Below are 12364 nucleotides of genomic sequence, written 5' to 3' on the forward strand. Positions count from 1 at the left end.
TAAGTACAGTAAGTCAGACAACAAAAGACAAATACCACATTCTCACTTTTATTTATTTATTTATTTAAAGATTTCACTTTTAAATAGAATTTAGAAAACAAAACAAATGAACAAACAAATGAAAGTTGAAATAGACTCATAAATACGTAGAACAAACTGGTGTTTTCCAATTGGGAGAGGCTGAGGGGTTGGGTGAAATAGGTGAAGGGGACTAAGAGGTACAAACTTAGAGTTTTTTTAAAATAGTGTACAAGAATGAAAAGTACAGCATAGGGAATATAGTCAATAATGTTGTAATAACTTTGCTAATTTATGCTAACAACACTTATCACAGCATTTTGTTACATAATTTGTTGAATTACTGTTGTACACCTGGAAGTAATATAATATTGTATGTAAAATATACTTCAGTAAGAAATAGGAATGGTGTATTTTTAGAAAGGAATTGGATAATTAAGTAGAGAATATTAGCAGTATAATCTACTTCAGTGATTACATAGTTTATCAAGTTGGACAACTGCCATAAACTGTGACTTAACCTGTGACATAAGAGGAATGTTGATCCTATTTATAATTCCACAGTCTTGAGGGAAACTCTGACCACATCTTTATGATTTCCTTATCATGTTTTATATTTACCTAAGTATCTTGATACATTTAAGTTTACATATATATATATATATATACACATTATATATATATAATAGTTTATTTTCTTGCATACAATTTTCATTTTATAGCTTTTTTGTATTTCATGAGCATTTTGTAGTATACTTTTGTTATCACAAAATATGATTTAAAAATATAGACAAAAACTATTTTTCTATTTATGCAATGTAACTTTCTGTATGGAGTATTTAGTTAATATGGAATTCTGATAAGTGAACACAAAGTGACCTAAAGTATCAGTGTAATCTGTGTGTGTTTTTTCTTTAATATATAACTTGCATAATAATGTATGTTGTAATTTTTTTCTTGCTCACTTCATTTCCTTTTCTTTACACATTCTTCATTTTTATGCACTGCTTCTCTATTCAAATGGCTGACCTGTACTGACTACATAATTTGGCTGTATTGTTATAGTCTGCCTTAGAGGGTTCTGGTAGGATTTCAAAGATAGGCTGAGGTACATATGTAACCAGATGTAAGGGTTTGGCTTCATGTCTTGATCAAGTATCCCCACTCATCTTAGCAGTATCCCAGAGGAGTAACAGAAATCTTTGGTAAATAGCCAGAATGAATACCATAATAGTGTAGCGAGGAAAAAGACTTTTCCATCTTGCCTTCTAGGTTTGTGGCTGAGACACCCCTGTCATAAAAAAAAGAAAAAAAAGAGATTAACAGGAGAAAAAAAAAGATTAATATATAAACCACCTGCATACAAGGGAGAGACCCAGGAAAACTGAGTTACTCCTGGAAATGGCTACCTTAAATACCACCTTCAGTGAAACACAAAAGGTGTTGCGGGACAGGGAGTCAGTTACATTTACCAGGAAAAGCACAGTAGACAAGAGTATGGTTGTTAGGCAGATTTAAGTCTTTGTCTTGTCCATTGATAAGAGTTTAGAGATTGAGTCAGATCCTTACCGGGATAGCATTAAAGACACCCTTACAAATGGTGATTTTCCATACAAATGTAAATTTAAAAAAATGTAAATGTTTTACAAAAGAGTAACTTCAGCTTGGTTTTTAGAGTTTCTCTCCTCTTTTTTCAATAGATTCTTTATTTCTCTACTGAGAGAGAGAACAAGCAGAACAAGCAGGAGTGGAGGGGAGGAGCAGAGGGAGAGAGAGAAGCAGACTCCCTACTGATCAGGGAGCCAGATTTGGGGCTCAATTTCAGGACCCTGGGATCATGAGCTGAACTGAAGGCCACCCAGGTGCCCCTTCTGTCCGATTTAAAACAAAACAAAACAAAACAAAACAAACAAACAAAAAAAGCAATCCTTATGCCAAGGATGCATACTTTGGAGTGTCTAATTATGCTCATCTTCAATAGCATATGAAAAAATACAGAAATAATATCAACACACTTGCAATCCATATATACAATTATGCAATGCCAGTATTTTTCTGACTCTTGAAAATTTGGAATGTGAATGTGGCTCCATTCCTTTCCGTTCCCAGTTTTAATTAATTTGTTCTTTCTGAGCCAAATGAGTTTTTGGATCTACAGGTGGCTGATATGTGTCTTTTCTGGGAATTTCTCCCTGGGCTGGTTAAGGCAAAGAAAATCAGCTTAGGGGGACTTTGCGAAGTTTCAAGGCTTCCATTGAAATGCAACACATGGTGAAAAGGGCTTGACCTAGGAAACAGGTGGACTAATGGTTGAAGGTCAAACAAGTCTGACTTACTTCTCCCTATTGTTAGTATTTGCCAAAAATCCCAAAATAGAACTGAATTTGTTACCTGAATTGTCCCTGCACTGAAGGCTCAGAGAATGCAAGAAAACCAGGAAAAGTTGCGAATTGTCTTTACAGTGCCTCAGGAGTGGGCTTATAACTTGCCTCCCTAGTGCTTAATAGTGTGAGCTCTGAAGTCAGGCTAATGTAATTTAAAATTTGTCTCTAACTTTTATTAGCTCTGTGACCTTTGACAAGCTATTTAAACTTCCCCTGCTACCTTTCCTTATTTATTAACTGGTAAGAATCATACTACTTATCTAGAGGTTTGTTGTAAAGACTCAATATAAGAGTCTTTATCAAGAGCCTTGAAATATTCACTGGTACATCATAAGTGCTCAATAATTGTTAGCAGTTGTTGTCGTCGCCTAGAAATGTGCTAATCCTGCCCTTGAATTTTCAGAATTTTCTTATTCCTTTTAAGCTTGGCTCCTTGAAACTTGCCCTTAACTACTTTATAATTGGGAAAATGCATGAAATGTAAAGCTGGTATGAAGAAGAACAGAACTAGGTCAGTTTGAAATTGAATTTTTGAAAAAGAAGATCCCTGGTGAGGGTGGATAGTTCAAAGCCTCAGTTTTGATTTCAGTTGGCAACCAAAAGCAAAGAACAACAGTGCTAGCATCTTACAACTGGGCAAAATTTAAGGCAGCTATGTTTCATAGTGACTTTGTCTCTTACTGGTATTTTTTTCAGACTGGTAGGGGGTGGGAGATGAGAGCTCAAAGCCTTTTGAGGGTTGTGGGGTGTGTGTGTGTGTGTGTGTGTGTGTGTGTGTTTTCATATCTGGAGCAATACTGCCATGATTGGGAAATAATTTGAAAACACCATAAACCATTACAGCTTCCTTCCTTTTTGGCCAAAAGTTGAAGGTCATGCCTATGCAAAGTTAGAACGGGCTTGGACCTAAGCTAGGTTTCCTTCGTGTTCTTTTTTTTTTTTTTTTTTTAAGATTTTATTTTATTGGTATGCCTGGGTGGCTTGGTGGTTTAAGCCGATGCCTTGGGCTTGCGTCATGATCCCAGAGTCCTGGGATGGAGTCCCACATTGTGCTCCTTGCTCGGCAGGGAGCCTGCCTCTCTCTCCGCCTCTGCCTGCCTCTCTACCTGCTTGTGTGCTTTCTCTCTCCCTCTTTCTGACAAATAAATAAATAAATAAGTAAAATGTAAAAAAAATTTCATTTTATTTATTTGACACAAAGAGAGAGACACAAGCAGGAGGAACAGCAGGCAGAGGGAGAGGGAAAAGCAAGCTCCCCACTAAGCAGGGAGAGCAGGGAGCCTGATGTGGGGCTGTATTCCAGGACCCTGACCCTTGGATCATGACTTGAGCCAAAGGCAGACCTTAGCCGACTGAGCCACCCAGGCTCCCCTACTACCTTGCATTCTCTATGTATTTACAAGAGAGTTCAACATCAGTGAGATCTTGGTGTACAACTTGGAGAGGGAAATGCTAGAACTGAATCAGTAGCTGCCAGGAGGTCCTGCACACGAAGTCATGGGTAAAGCCTTTTTTTCCATCCAGTGTAGATAAGATTAGAGAAATCCACATCATATGAGTTGCAGAAGGTGGGGAGATATATAGGGGAAGAAAGAATAGTTGAAGAAACAATGGCCAATGTACACATCCAAGAAGCTGAACAAACTCTGTAAGATAAAAACAAAGATGGTCCATATTATAACCAAACTGGCAAAATCCACTGATGAAGTGAAAAATTTGAAAGTGTCAAGACAGTTTCATCATAAACAAGGTATCCTCAATAAGATTAACAGCTGGTTTCTCTTCAGAAAACACAGAAGCCAAGACATTTAGAGAACATATTTCAAATTATAAAAGGAAAAAAACCCAACCCTGTCAACCAAGGATTCCATACCTAGCATGAGAAGCTTTCAAAAACCCCAGTGAAACTAACACATTCCTAAAAAAGAAAAATTGATGGAGTTTGTTACTAGAAGATTTCCCCTATGAGAAACACAGTCCTCCAAGGTGAAACGAAGACTCTAGACAATAACACTGTATGAAAAAATAAAGAGCAAGGAGAAAGGTAGCTACAAAGATACATATAAAAGCTAGAAGTGTTGTATTTTGTTTTCTATATGAATTTTGTTTTCTTTTTTTTTTTTTTTAAAGACTTTATTTATTTATTTGACAGAGATCACAAGTAGGCAGAGAGGCAGGCAGAGAGAGAGAGAGAGGAGGAAGCAGGCTCCCCGATGAGCAGAGAGCCCCATGTGAGGCTCTATCCCAGGACTCTGGGATCATGACCTGAGCCGAAGGCAGCGGCCTAACCCACTGAGCCACCCAGGCGCCCCTGAATTTTGTTTTCTATATGTATTTTGTATATGTATTTCTATATGATTTAGAAGGCAAGTACACAAACAATAATTAATTGGGCACACAATGTTTGAAGATGTAATTTGTGAAAATAACATAAAAGATGTTGAGCCTGTGTAAATGAGCAGGTTTATGTACTCTAAAAACTATTTGTTATTTAAGCAAACTGATGGTTATACTATTAAGATAGTAATTGTATTACCCAGTGTGACAATTGAAGAAAACATTTTAAATATACAGAAAAGGGAATGAGAAAGGAATAGAAGTGCTACACTGGAAAAAATGAATCACAGAGTAAGGCACTAACTGAGGAGAAAAAATTTTTGTAAGACCTAGAGAAAAAAATAGCAAAATGGCGCTATGTCTTTCCTTACCAATAATTACTTTAAATGTAAATAGATTAAAATCTGCAATTTGAAAGCAGCTATTGGGAGAATGGATTTAAGAAAATACGATCCAGGGGCGCCTGGGTGGCTCAGTGGGTTAAGCCGCTGCCTTCGGCTCGGGTCATGATATCAGAGTCCTGAGATCGAGTCCCGCATCGGGCTCTCTGCTCAGCGGAAAGCCTGCTTCCCTCTCTCTCTCTGCCTGCCTCTCCATCTACTTGTGATTTCTCTCTGTCAAGTGAATAAATAAAATCTTAAAAAAAAAAAAAAAAGAAAATACGATCCAACTGTATGCTGTCTAAAAGAGACCACTTTTACATCCAGTTTGCACATAGGTTAAGAATAAAATGATAAAATATATTCTATGCAAATAGTTATCAAAAGAGAGATAACACTTGATATAATATTTTTTAAAAAGATTTTATTTGAGAGAGAGAGAGAAAGAGACAAAGCTTGTCTGACCAGGAGGAAGAGCAGAGGGAGAGGGACAAAGAGGCTCCATACTCAGTGGGTCTCCATCCCCCAACCCAGAGATCCTGTCCTGAGCAGAAATGAAGAGTCAAAGGCTCAATGAACTGAGCCACCCTTTGGCAACTGACATAATACACTTTAAAACAATTCTTTCAAGAGATAAGGAAGGACATTCTATATTAATACACTTTCAGTGTATCATGAAGACGTAACAGTTACAAACACCTGCACTTGACCAGCATCCCAAAATTTATGAAGCAAAACCTGAACCAAACCAAAGGGAAAAATGAGTTCTATAAAACTAGATGGGGACTTCAGTACCCACTTGAAATATGGGATAGAAGACCTAGGCTGAAGATAATTATGGAAACAAGAGAATGTAACATTTCTCAAGTATGCATGGAATATTCTCCAGAATAGATGGAATGTTAGACCAGAATTCAAATCTCACCCAATTAAAAAAAAAAAAACAAACCCAAATTTGAAAAAAATTAAAAACCTACAAAGTATCTTCTCTGACTACTTCTACTGGAAACTGTAAATCAATAAAATAAAAAATACTGAAAAAGTTGCTGTTTTGTTCTTCTGAGAAGCAAAAATTATAATATATATAATTATATGATGTGTTAATAATAGTATATATATAATGATACAATATAGTATATATGTTAGTATATATTTGACAGTTAATTGTATTATTTAAATACATCTATTATGCCATATATGTTATTGTATAAATTTGTTCAAGTCAAAATTGAAATCTGGAAATGAGTAGATGGCCAATGAAGGTAGGTGTCTCAGCAGTTCCATTCGTTACCTAATGGAAACCAAAAGCAAAATGCTAAGAGAATGAGCAAACGAGCAAGATGCGAGGCTGCCATATTTTCTGGCGTCCAGAGCTCCCTGGTATTTTTTCAAAACTCGAGGGGCGGGAGAAGAACGCTTGGCAGTAGGGCCACCAGGCTTTTCTGGGGCAATACTGCCATCGTGCGGAAATAGTTTGATCAACCCCCAAGTCCCGAGTGGTTCCTCCCTGTAAGGCCTTCCAGTTGGGGGATTGCAGGCCAGTGGGAGGCTGAGCAGGTTCTGGACCCATGCCTGGCCTCCCGGTACCTTCTTCTCTGTGGCCCAGCAGGAGAAGTGGACAAAGTCAGGGTTTTGGTGTGGCATCCGCTAGGTTAGAGGCCCGCATCTAGGTTAGAGCCCGTTTGGATTTTGCAGGAAGTCCAAACACAGGAAGTAGGGAGGTGGGGCCTCGGTTGCCTAACAGTGTGGGCCAAGACTTCAGCCAAGTGCAGGCCTTGGGGGCAATTGTCTTGAGAATATGGACATTGTAGGTTTCTACAGGCTGGCTTTCCCCATGTTGGTGGGTCTGGGCTCACTGTGATGGCAGTGACAGAGCACAGGCCACTGCTGGGCGCCATATGTAGCCAACGTCATTGATGGAGTTTGGCACACCAGAAGTCTAGAGTAAGTCTTGTCTGGAACAAGAAGGGCCTGTATGGAAGGAATGGGGGTACACTGACGTGCCATCATGACCCAGAGCATCTCCTAGGAGACTGGAGTGGATGAAAACCACAAACAGAATGGAAGGCCTTGAGGGATTATCTGAGCCCAGCAGCTAGCCATTCTTGTGGCTCTGCAGGCTCACGGTCAGTTCCAGGGCTAATTCCTTTCTCCTGACAGGACTCTGGTGCCATTGAGCTCTTGCAAGAACAGACAGGTGGTGTGTTTTGGGTAGTAACCCCTTACAGGGATGGCAGTATTTAGGCCTGCCTATATACAGCTAGTGTTCTTCTCTGTGCCAGCTTCGTACATATTTCCTGATGGAAAATTCCCCATTGACCTTACAAGATATCCAACCTTTTGGTGTGGAGACCTCCAGATAGGTCATGACTTGTAATTGTAGAGTGAAGAAGGGTGGCTACGGTTTCATGGGTGCCTCTCCGCTTGTGGTGTTCTTCTCACTCTCTGTTACGTCAGCGTCTCATTCTTAAAGAAAGGGAAAGCCGCTGGCCTGGTGCTCTGCTTTGGCATTCCAGTGGTTCAAGATCTGTTTTAGGTATGGTATCTGCTGGCTCTGATGACCCAGGCAAGCATTCCACTTTGAAAAGTATGCTTTTATCAATACAGAGAAAAAGAACTAGCTTTTGTGATAGCCTCATCTGTGCCTGGCTCTCTTGTAGGGTAGTCATGGTTGAGTTCTGATGGTGAGTGGACATTGGTGCCATTAGCCACTCTAAGTTCCTTGGAGATCCTTTGAGAAACTTACCTCATTTCTTGTGTTGGAATGAAAGGACCTCTAACCTTCCCCTCCCGTTTCAGCCATAGAATCTGGACCAGAGGAGCTGGGCTTCCTCCTGTAGGGGAGTAGTTTGACATGAGTGTTTCCTTGGAAGGGTACAGCCGTGTGTATAGAGATAGTGTCCCATATCTAAAGCTAGAAATGTAGTTGCTCTTGGTCCTGGAATTCTTTAGGCTCAGGACTGTTGAGTTCATTCTTTGCAGACTGTCTTTTTTAGTGGCCATGTTCCTGGTGGTGCCTGTAAGCATGAGGCAGCCCCACTTACTGAAGTCCCACGTGGTAGAGCCAAGTTTTATTGATATTTCCTTTGTAAGCATAACTAGTGTGTGTATGTATGTTTGTGTGTGTGTTTGGAGAGTGCTCAATGAGTCTGTCATTCTGGTTACTTATGGATCAGTTCACTTGAGGTATACCAGATATTCCCTTTAGCTTTTACAAAGCCTGAATTCCATTGTTTTTGTCCTGATAGGCAGAGACATTTTGTGGTGTGATTTAGGGAGAAAAGTGCCGGACTTTGAGGATCAAACCATAAAAGTTTGCTGATAACCGGTAAGAGAAATGGCAAAGTGTATTTTACTCCATGTCTAACATATGTGATAACATTGAATGAAACACATAAACCTGTGTTCTAGAGAGCCAAAAGCACTTCTGATTATATACCAATTCAAACAGAATATCGAATGTACTTAGATCTAACATGTAACTTTGCAAATCAGTCTTTTGAGGGTGTGTTTCAAGTGTTTGCATCATATATATCTATGCATTATATACATATGTAATAATTTGCATCATATTTATAATACCATCTTGAAGTACTGAAAAACAAGGTTTTTATCTGGTAACGTGTGAATTCATTCTCCTCAGAGTATGGTCTGATCAAGCCACAGTGTAATACATAAATTCAATTTTAGTACAGATTTTTTTTTTTATGTGTGTGTGTGTGAACCTAAATCTGAAAACATATGCATTGATAAATGATATACATAATGCAAAATGTTATTGGTTATCTTAACAGGTTTTAAGATAATTTTTTTTAAGTTCTTGATCATCACATTGGGTATTTTCTGGATCTTTGGAGTCACTATTCCTTAGTTTACTAAGGAGAAAATATTATAATCCTACATCTAAGAGATTAAGTGTAATACATACAAACATACACAAAACCACCATAAAGCCACAGGAACTAATTGAATAATGTTTAATGGCCTAGGAAAGACTATCTTAATGTTAAATGATGAAATCAGGAGATAAAACTCTGAAGACCTCTATTTGGAATTTATGCATATGTAAACTGTATGTCTCATGCTGTGTATTGCATGCAGTAATGACAATTGTCTGGTCTCCTTTTATGGCTTGTGCCAAATGGTTGTCTACAATTCAACACAAAAAAATGACAAAATGAAGAAGACTCCCAGGTTGTCTGGGAGGTGATCTGGTCAAAGACCACTGGAATTTGTGAATTGTTGGCTTGAGATTTTCAGCCTTCAGGCAGTGTCTTCTCTTTTTTATGTCTGAATATATCCAATTTATCTCTTTTTTTTTTAAATTAAAAAAAAGATTTTATTATTTATTTGAGAGAGAGAAAGAGAGCACACAGGTGTGTGAGCTCAGAAGTGGGGGAGGGGCAGCGGCCAAGGGAGAAGCCGACTCTGCACTGAGGCGGGGCTTGATCCCAGGACCTTGAGATCCCGACCTGAGCCAAAGCTTAACTGACTGAGCCACCCATCCCAGCAAGCAAACGATTTATCCCCTGAAGAAGAAAATTCGGTGCCATGGGAGAACACTGGTCATGAAAACCTGAGAGTAGTCAGGCAGACCAGCCTAGACAAGGTTGGGTGGAAATGTAATTTCTGAGAGAAGAAGGTACCTGATAATGGTAGGTGGTTTACAGTCTCCGTTTCATTTCAGGTAGAAGATTAAAGTGTGGTAGTGTGAGCAAGTTTCTTCAAACCAGGCAACTTGCTAGCCGCCATGTTTCTTGGTTCTTTTGTCTCTTTGTGGCGTTTTTTCAGACGGGAAGGGCGGGGGAAGAGTTCTTTGAAGACAGGTCTGGGGCATATTTGGAGCACTACTGCCATCGTGAGGAAATAGTTTCAAAACATCTCAAGTTGTTACAGCTTCCTTCCCTTGAGGCCAACCAGTGAAAGAAGGTCTGACCTATGTGAAGTAGACCAGGCTTGAGTTCCAAGCTGAACTTCTTGCCTACTCCTCTAAGGCCAAACAAGACACTAGGACTTTGGCAGTATCTGGATGTAGAGCCTAGAGACCTGGAGAAGGAGGGGGCTGCAGTGAGTTAGTGGCTTCCAGGAGGTGCAGGCATAGGAAGTCAGGGGACAGGGCTTAGTTCTCAAGGGCAAGACTATAAGAATCCACCCAAAGACAAATGCAGGTTCTTGTGGGCATTTGTCTCCTGTTCTTGCCCCTTGCAGCAAGAGTTAGCAGGCTTTCACATGCTGTCACTAAGCTATGGTGATTAGGTCCCTTGTGGCTAAAGTGTCAGAGTAGGGTGGACAAGCTTATTCCAAGGGAAGTTTAGCAGCCTTTGGTAGGATTGCTGTGGATCTCAGATCATAAAACATTCTGGCTCCCCACTGCCTGATTAGAAGTAGAGGCTAAGCCATTCCATCTAATTTTGGCTAGTTGAAGAAAAAAATAAATAAAAGACCTACCCGAGGTGTAATCTTGATTTTTTAAGTATCACAAGAGGGGAGGGCATAAAACTATTTACTGGCTTTTCCAAAGGAAATCCAAAATCCATCACAGGGGCTCCAGCAGCCTTCTCTAGCAACACCCCACGCCCCATGACAGTGTTCCACTTTAGCATATTAATGATTTTGAATGAGAAGTAACTTAAGAAAAAGCCAATGTCAAAAGAACACTCTGGGGCACCAGGATAGCTCAGTTGGTTGAGCAGCTGCCTTCTGCTCAGGTCATGATCCTGGAGGCCTTTGGTCTGCTCCCACATTGGGGCTCCCTGCTCTGTGGGGAGTCTGCTTCTCCTTCTGATCCTCCCCCTTCTCAGGCTCTCTCTCTCAAATAAATAAATAAAATCTTAAAAAAAGAAAAAAAAGAAACACTCTGACTCCCCTTTGTGTCCAGAAATCAAGAAAAAAATCACTCTGTGAGAGGTACCTTCCCTGTATGAGGTTAAGAGACATCCCTATCACCAAAGATAAAAATTTTAGGGCCAAGAAGTCTGTATAAACAAACTTTGTTACTTTTAACTGATTTACTACTCCAGTCCAAATTCCCTCTAGAATTCCTCACTAATTGAAGCCCCCGAGCATATGTTTTCTTTGTCCTGTCAATTTCTTACAGATTTATTGGCTTTGTCTATAAAATATAAAAACTGCCTGACTGGTCATTTTTTTAGTTCTCAATTTCATTATTGGGCCTCTGTGAGCACATAATTAAACTTATTTTTTCCTCCTATTAATCTTTCTCATGTCCATTTAATCCTTATACTGGCTGGATGAATCTTGAAGGGCATAGTAAAAATTTTCCTCCCCAACACCTTGAATCCTGCAACCACTAATCCTATTCTATCAATCAGCGTTCTCTATTCTCTGGTTTATAGCTGGTTGGAGACAAAGGTGTCTCATAGGCTTGTCTTGTGATACCTGAGATTAGATGAAGACTCCCATCAAGCTTTTTATCTAGGCCTGGGAAATCAGCTACAAATCTACTGTAGCTAATTCCTCCTAGACTTAAAAGAATTTTTCCTGGTCTTCCTCTCCACTTGGCCAACCCATTTAGGTGTATGCATCTGTCCTGCTAGCCAAAGTTACAGTGGGCTCTAGTATTTTGTGTGGTCTGTGATCCATAAGCATAACAGATGTTCCTAAACTTCTCTTGGAACAAGCTTGTCCATCTTACTCTGACACTTTAGCCACAAGGGACCTAATCACCATAGCTTAGTGACAGCATGTGAAAGCCTGCTAACTCTTGCTGCAAGGGGCAAGAACAGGAGACAAATGCCCACAAGAACCTGCATTTGTCTTTGGGTGGATTCTTGTAGTCTTGCCCTTGAGAACTAAGCCCTGTCCCCTGACTTCCTATGCCTGCACCTCCTGGAAGCCACTAACTCACTGCAGCCCCCTCCTTCTCCAGGTCTCTAGGCTCTACATCCAGATACTACCAAAGTCCTAGTGTCTTGTTAGGCCTTAGAGGAGTAGGCAAGAAATGCAGCTTGGAACTCAAGCCTGGTCTCCTTCCACATAGGTCAGACTTTGGCCTCAAGAGAAGGAAGCTGTAACAAGGTGGGATGTTTTGAAACTCTTTCCTCACAATGGCAGTAGTGCTCCACATACACAAACAATTCCTGCTGCCAGTCCCTCTCTTGTCCTTCCAGTCTGAAAAAACCACCAGTAGACAAAGGCACCAGGAAACATGACTGTTTAGCATTTTGTCCAGTTTGAGGAAACTCGCTCACAGTGCTACATTTTTACTTTCAGTTTTGCTGAAAA

At 39.9% G+C, this 12364-nt stretch overlaps 1 long non-coding RNA gene across 1 annotated transcript; it reads right to left on the reverse strand.

The window, feature by feature from the left end:
- Positions 1 to 745: 745 nt before the first annotated feature.
- On the reverse strand, positions 746 to 9881 carry LOC123388492. Its single transcript, XR_006602997.1, has 3 exons — positions 9766 to 9881; positions 7866 to 7953; positions 746 to 1309 (listed from the first exon to the last, which is right to left on the reverse strand). It is a non-coding gene; the product is annotated as an uncharacterized LOC123388492 (long non-coding RNA).
- Between the last annotated feature and the right edge of the window lie 2483 nt (positions 9882 to 12364).

This window comes from Mustela putorius, unplaced genomic scaffold, assembly GCF_011764305.1.
Source record: "Mustela putorius furo isolate JIRA1106 unplaced genomic scaffold, ASM1176430v1.1 tig00003899_pilon_pilon_pilon, whole genome shotgun sequence".
Lineage (NCBI taxonomy): Eukaryota > Metazoa > Chordata > Mammalia > Carnivora > Mustelidae > Mustela > Mustela putorius.